General features: G+C 42.8%; 1 long non-coding RNA gene across 1 annotated transcript; it reads left to right on the forward strand.

The window, feature by feature from the left end:
- The first annotated feature begins 4,917 nt into the window (after positions 1-4,917).
- Positions 4,918-7,692, forward strand: LOC144093933 (uncharacterized). Its single transcript, XR_013306358.1, has 3 exons — positions 4,918-5,071; positions 7,299-7,460; positions 7,568-7,692. It is a non-coding gene; the product is annotated as an uncharacterized LOC144093933 (long non-coding RNA).
- Positions 7,693-7,960: the final 268 nt, after the last annotated feature.

The raw sequence follows: 7,960 nt of genomic DNA on the forward strand, positions 1-7,960 counted from the left end.
TCCAAAACAAGATCTGAACCATCCGATTTTCTGTATTGTTTGCAGAAACGTAGGAGCAGCAAGGCAGCTAGCTTCGGCAGAAAGAAGACATGGATTAACTTTGTTTAAAAAAATTCAACAACCAGTTTACAGTCGGCACTTCTGTTGTTCTTCATGCGACGCATCATGGTGTCAAGCACACACAGGAAAAACCTGGGTCCGAACAATGGTAATAGATTCGCGTTCTTTTCCTTTGCAACATTGCTTATACCAGTGCCGTTAGAGACGTTCCAAAATACAATTCTGAACCATACGTTTTTCTGTATTGTTTGCAGAGACGCTGGAGCTGCGAGGCGGCTAGCTTCGGCAGAGAGAAGAGAATGAATATTTTTGTTCCAAAAATACAATGAGGACTTGAGAGTCGGCACTTCTGTTGTCCTTCATGCAACGCATCATGGCGTCAAGCAGACCCAGGAAAATCCTGAGCCCGAACAATGGTAATAGATTCGCGGTGCTTTATTTTGCAACATTGCACTTTCCAGTGCCCTTAGAGACATTCCAAAACAATTCTTTACCATTAGTATTTCTGTATTTTTTTGCAGAGACGAAGGAGCTGCAAGACGGCTAGCGTCGGCAGAGAGAAGATAAGGAATATTTTACTTTAAAAATTCAGTCACCACTTGAGAGTCGGCACTTCTTTTGTTCTTCATGAAACAGATGATGGCGTCAAAGACACCAAGAAAAACCTGTGCCAGAAGAACGGTAATAGATTCCCTTTGCTATATTTTCCAACGTTGAATTTACATGTGTCCAAAGAGACATTCCAATATACGATCTGAACCATCCGATTTTCTGTATTGTTTACAGATACGTAGGAGCAGTAAGGCGGCTAGCTTCGGCAGAAAGACGTGGATTAACTTTGTTTAAAAAAATTCAACAACCAGTTTTACAGTCGGCACTTCTGTTGTTCTTCATGTGACGCATCATGGCGTCAGAGACACCCAGGTAAACCTGGGCCTGAAGAACGGTAAAAGATTCTCTTTGCTATATTTCCCAGGATTGCGTTTACATGTGTCCTAATAGACAATCCAAAACACAATCTGAACCACCCGTTTTTCTGTATTGTTTGCGGAGACGAAGGCGCTGCTGGCCGGCTAGCTGCGAAAGACAGAAGACATGGAATATTTTGGTTTAAAAAATACAGCGACCACTTGAGAGTCGGCACTTCTGTTGTTTTTCATGGGGCGCATCGTGGCGTCAAAGACACCCAGAAAAACCTGGGCCAGAAAAAAGGTAATTGATTCCATTTGCCGTATTTTTCAACATTGCATTTACATGTGTCCTAAGAGACATTCCAAAACACAATCGGAACCATCCGTTTTTCTGTACTGTTTGCAGAGACGCAGGAGCTGCAAGGCGGCTAGCTTCGGCAAAGAGAAGACATAGAATATTTTTGTTCTAAAAATTCAGAGAGCACTTGAATGTTCCCACTTCTGTTGTTCTTCATGCGACGCATCATGGCGTCAAAGACGCCCCAGAAAACCTGGGCCAGAAGAAAGGTAATAGATTCTCTTTGCAATATTTCCCAGCATTGCATTTACGTGTGTCCTAATAGACATTCCAAAACACAATCTGAGCCACACGTTTTTCTGTTTTGTTTGCAGAGACGAAGGAGCTGCTGGCCGGCCAGCTGCGACAGACAGAACACATGGAATATTTTTGTTTAAAAATACAGCGACCACTTGAGAGTCGGGACTTCTGTTGTTCTTCATGCGACACATCATGGCGTCAAAGACACCAAGGAAAACCTGTGCCAGAAGAACGGTAATAGATTTTCTTTGCTATATTTTCCAACGTTGAATTTACATGTGTGCAATGAGACATTCCAAAACAAGATCTGAACCATCCGATTTTCTGTATTGTTTGCAGAGACGTAGGAGCAGCAAGGCAGCTAGCTTCGGCAGAAAGAAGACATGGATTAACTTTGTTTAAAAAAATTCAACAACCAGTTTACAGTCGGCACTTCTGTTGTTCTTCATGCGACGCATCATGGCGTCAAGCAGACACAGGAAAAACTTGAGTCCGAACAATGGTAATAGATTCGCGTTCCTTTCTTTTGCAACATTGCATATACCAGTGCCGTTAGAGACGTTCCAAAACACAATTCTGAACCATACGTTTTTCTGTATTGTTTGCAGAGACGCTGGGGCTGCGAGGCGGCTAGCTTCGGAACACAGAAGACATGGAATTATTTTGTTTAAAAAAATTCAACAACCACTTGATTGTCGGCACTTCTGTTGTTCTTAATGCGACGCATCTTAGCGTCAAGCAGACCCAGGAAAATTCTGAGCCCGAACAATGGTAATAGATTCGCGGTGCTTTATTTTGAAACCTTGCACTTTCAAGTGCCCTTAGAGACATTCCAAAACACAATTCTTTACCATCCGTATTTCTGTATTTTTTCAGACGAAGGAGCTGCAAGACGGCTAGCTTCGGCAGAGAGAAGACCAGGAATATTTTTGTTTTAAAAATTCAGCGACCACTTGAGAGCCGGCACTTCTGTTGCTCTTCATACGACGCATCGTGGCGTCAAAGACACCAAGGAAAATCTGGGCCAGAAGAACGGTAATAGATTCCCATTGCTATATTTTCCAACATTGCATTTTCATGTGTCCAAAGAGAGATTTCAAAAGAATCTGAACCATCCGTTTTTCTGTATTGTTTACAGAGACGAAGGAGCTGCTGGCCGGCCAGCTGCGGCAGACAGAAGACGTGCAATATTTTTGTTTAAAAATTCTTCGACCACTTGAGAGTCGGCACTTCTGTTGTTCTTCATAGGACGCATCATGGCGTCAAAGACACCCAGGAAATCCTGGGCCGGAAAAAAGGTAAGAGATTCCCTTTGCTACATTTTTCAACATTGCATTTACATGTGTCCTAAGAGACATTCCAAAACACAATCGGAACCATCCGTTTTTCTGTACTGTTTGCAGAGGCGCAGCAGCTGCAAGGCGGCTAGCTTCGGCATACAGAAGACATGTAATAATTTTGTTTAAAAATTTAAGCAACCAGTTGACAGTCGGCACTTGTGTTGCTCTTCATGCGACGCATCATGGTGTCAAGCAGCCCCAGGAAAAACCCCAGTCCTAACAATGGTATTAGATTCTTGTTGCTGTCTTTTGCAGCATTGCATTTTCCAGTGCCCTTAGAGACATTCGAAAACACAATTCTTTACCATCCGTATGTCTGTATTTTTTGCAGAGACGAAGGAGCATCAAGACGGCTAGCTCCGGCAGAGAGAAGACAAGGTATATTTTTGTTTAAAAAATTCAAGCGACCAATTGAGAGTCGGCACTTCTGTTGTTCTTCATGGGACGCATCATGGCATGAGACACCTAGGAAAACCTGGGCCAGAAAAAAGGTAAGAGATTCCCTTTGCTATATTTTTTAACATTGCATTTACATGTGTCCTAAGAGACATTCCAAAACACAATCGGAACCAACCGTTTTTCTGTGCTGTTTGCAGAGACGCAGGAGCTGCAAGGCGGCTAGCTTCGGCAGACAGAAGACATAGAATATTTTTGTTCTAAAAATTCAGAGAGCACTTGAAAGTTGCCACTTCTGTCGTTCTTCATGCGACGCATCATGGCGTCAGACACCCGGGAAAAGCTGGGCCAGAAGAACGGTAATAGATTCTCTTTTCTATATTTCCCAGCATTGCATTTACATGTGTCCTAATAGACATTCCAAAACACAATCTGAGCCACCCGTTTTTCTGTGTTGTTTGCAGAGACGAAGGAGCTGCAAGGCAGCTAGCTTCGGCAGAAAGAAGACATGGATTAACTTTGTTTAAAAAAATTCAACAACCAGTTTACAGTCGGCACTACTGTTGTTCTTCATGCGACGCATCATGGCGTCAGGCAGACACAGGAAAAACCTGAGTCCGAACAATGGTAATAGATTCGCATTCCTTTCTTTTGCAACATTGCATATACCAGTGCCCTTAGAGACGTTCCAAAACACAATTCTGAATCATACGTTTTTCTGAATTGTTTGCAGAGACGCTGGAGCTGCGTGGCGGCTAGCTTCCAAAACACAATTCTGAATCATACGTTTTTCTGTATTGTTTGCAGAGACGCTGGAGCTGCGAGGCGGCTAGCTTCGGAAGACAGAAGACATGGAATTATTTTGTATAAAAAATTCAACAACCAGTTGATAGTCGGCACTTCTGTTGTTGTTCATGCGACGCATCATGGCGTCAAGCAGACACAGAAAAATCCTGAGCCCGAACAATGGTAATAGATTCGCGGTGCTTTATTTTGAAACCTTCCACTTTCAAGTGCGCTTAGAGACATTTCAAAACACAATTGTTTACCATCCGTATTTCTGTATTTTTTCAGACGAAGGAGCTGCAAGACGGCTAGCTTCGGCAGAGAGAAGACAAGGAATATTTTTGTTTTAAAAATTCAGCGACCACTTGAGAGTCGGCACTTCTCTTATTTTTCATACGATGCATCGTGGCGTCAAAGACACCAAGGAAAACCTGGGCCAGAAGAACGGTAATAGATTCCCTTTGCTATATTTTCCAACATTGCATTTACATGTGTCCAAAGAGAGATTTCAAAACACAATCTGAACCATCCGTTTTTCTGTATTGTTTGCAGAGACGAAGGAGCTGCTGGCTGGCCAGCTGCGGCAGACAGAAGACGTGCAATATTTTTGTTTAAAAATTCTTCGACCACTTGAGAGTCGGCACTTCTGTTGTTCTTCATAGGACGCAACATGGCGTCAAAGACACCCAGGAAAACCTCGGAAAGAAAAAAGGTAAGAGATTCCCTTTCCTATATTTTTTAACACTGCATTTACATGTGTCCTAAGAGACATTCCAAAACACAATCGGAACCATCCGTTTTTCTGTACTGTTTGCAGAGGCGCGGGAGCTGCAAGGCGGCTAGCTTCGGCAGACAGAAGACATGGAATAATTCTGTTTAGAAAAATTCAGCAACCAATTGACAGTCGGCAGTTCTGTTGTTCTTCATGCGACACATCATGGCGTCAAGCAGACAACGGAAAATTCTTAGTCCGAACAATGGTAATAGATTCGCGTTCTTTTCTTTTGCAACATTGCATATACCAGTGCCGTTAGAGACGTTTTAAAACACAATTCTGAACCATACGTTTTTCTGTATTGTTTGCAGAGACGCTGGAGCTGCTCGCCGGCCAGCTGCGGCAGACAGAAGACGTGCAATATTTTTGTTTAAAAATTCTTCGACCACTTGAGAGTCGGCACTTCTGTTGTTCTTCATAGGACGCATCATGGCGTCAAAGACACCCAGGAAAACCTGGGCCAGAAAAAAGGTAAGAGATTCCCTTTCCTATATTTTTTAACATTGCATTTACATGTGTCCTAAGAGACATTCCGAAACACAATCGGAACCAACCGTTTTTCTGTACTGTTTGCAGAGACGCAGGAGCTGCAAGGCGGCTAGCTTCGGCAGAGAGAAGACAGAATATTTTTGTTCTAAAAATTCAGAGAGCACTTGAAAGTTGCCACTTCTGTTGTTCTTCATGCGACGCATCATGGCGTCAAAGACACCCGGGAAAAGCTGGGCCAGAAGAACGGTAATAGATTCTCTTTGCTATATTTCCCAGCATTGCATTTACATGTGTCCTAATAGACATTCTAAAACACAATCTGAGCCACCCGTTTTTCTGTATTGTTTGCAGAGACGAAGGAGCTGCAAGGCAGCTAGCTTCGGCAGAAAGAAGACATGGATTAACTTTGTTTAAAAAAATTCAACAACCAGTTTACAGTCGGCACTTCTGTTGTTCTTCATTCGACGCATCATGGCGTCAAGCAGACACAGGAAAAACCTGAGGCCGAACAATGGTAATGGATTCGCATTCCTTTCTTTTGCAACATTGCATATACCAGTGCCCTTAGAGACGTTCCAAAACACAATTCTGAATCATACGTTTTTCTGAATTGTTTGCAGAGACGCTGGAGCTGCGAGGCGGCTTGCTTCGGAAGACAGAAGACATGGAATTATTTTCTTTAAAAAGATTCAACCCCACTTGATTGTCGGCACTTCTGTTGTTCTTCATGCCACGCATCATAGCGTCAAGCAGACCCAGGAAATTCCTGAGCCCGAACAATGGTAATAGATTCGCGGTGCTTTATTTTGAAACCTTGCACTTTCAAGTGCCCTTAGAGACATTCCAAAACACAATTCTTTACCATCCGTATTTCTGTATTTTTTCAGACGAAGGAGCTGCAAGACGGCTAGCTTCGGCAGAGAGAAGACAAGGAATATTTTTGTTTTAAAAATTCAGCGACCACTTGAGAATCGGCACTTCTGTTGCTCTTCATACGACGCATCGTGGCGTCAAAGACACCAAGGAAAACCTGGGCCAGAAGAACGGTAATAGATTCCCATTGCTATATTTTCCAACATTGCATTTTCATGTGTCCAAAGAGAGATTTCAAAACAATCTGAACCATCCGTATTTTTGTATTTTTTGCAGAGACGAAGGAGCAGCAAGGCGGCTAGCTTCGGCAGAAAGAAGGCATGGATTAACTTTGTTTAAAAAAATTCAACAACCAGTTTACAGTCGGCACTTCTGTTGTTCTTCATGCGATGCATCATCACATCAAAGACAGCCAGGAAAACCTGGGCCAGAAGAACGGTAATAGATTCTCTTTGCTATATTTCCCAGCATTGCATTTACATGTGTCCTTATAGACATTCCAAAACACAATCTCAACCACCCGTTTTTCTGTATTGTTTGCAGAGACGAAGGAGCTGCTGGCCGGCTAGCTGCGACAGACAGAAGACATGGAATATTTTTGTTTAAAAAATACAGCGACCAATTGAGAGTCGGGACTTCTGTTGTTCTTCATGCGACGCATCATGGCGTCAAAGACACCAAGGAGAACCTGTGCCAGAAAAACAGTAATAGATTCCCTTTGCTATATTTTCCAACACTGGATTTACATGTGTCCAAAGAGAGATTTCATAACAATCTGAACTATCCGTTTTTCTGCATTGTTTGCAGAGACGAAGGAGCTGCTGGCCGGCCAGCTGCGGCAGACAGAAGACGTGCAATATTTTTGTTTAAAAATTCTTCGACCTCTTTAGAGTCGGGGCTTCTGTTGTTCTTCATGCGACGCATCATGGCGTCAAGCAGACAGAGGAAAAACCTGAGTCCGAACAATGGTAATGGATTCGCGGTGCTTTATTTTGCAACCTTGCACAGTGCCCTTAGAGACATTCCAAAACAAAATTCTTTACGATCCGTATTTCTGTATTTTTTTGCAGAGACCAAGGAGCTGCAAGACGGCTAGCTTCGGCAGAGAGAAGACAAGGAATATTTTTGTTTTAAAAATTCAGCGACCATTTGAGAATCGGCACTTCTGTTGTTCTTCATGCGACAGATCATGGTGTCAAGCAGACCCAGGAAAATCATGGTCCAGAAAAATGGTAATTGATTCCTTTTACTATATTTTCCAACATTGTATTTAATAGTACCCTTAGAGATTATTCCAAAACACAACACTGAACCATTTGTTTTTCTACATTGTTTGCAGAGACGCAGGAGCCGCAAGGCGGCACTTCGGCAGACAGAAGTTATGAAATATTTTTGTTTAAAAAATTCACTGAGTTCTGTTGTTATTCATGCGACGCATCATGGCGTCAAAGACACCCAAGAAAACCTGGGCCAGAAGAAAGGTAAGAGATTCCCTTTGCTATATTTTTCAACAATGCATTTACATGCGTCCTAAGAGACATTCCAAAACACTATAGGAACCATCCGTTTTTCTGTACTGATTGCAGAAACGCAGGAGCTGCAAGGCGGCTAGCTTCGGCAGAGAGAAGAGAATGAATATTTTTGTTCCAAAAATTCAGTGAGCACTTGAGAGTCGGCACTTCTGTTGTTCTTCATGCAACGCATAATAGCGTCAAGCAGACCCAGGAAAATC

This window comes from Amblyomma americanum, chromosome 1 (genome assembly GCF_052857255.1).
Source record: "Amblyomma americanum isolate KBUSLIRL-KWMA chromosome 1, ASM5285725v1, whole genome shotgun sequence".
In the NCBI taxonomy this organism is placed as follows: domain Eukaryota; kingdom Metazoa; phylum Arthropoda; class Arachnida; order Ixodida; family Ixodidae; genus Amblyomma; species Amblyomma americanum.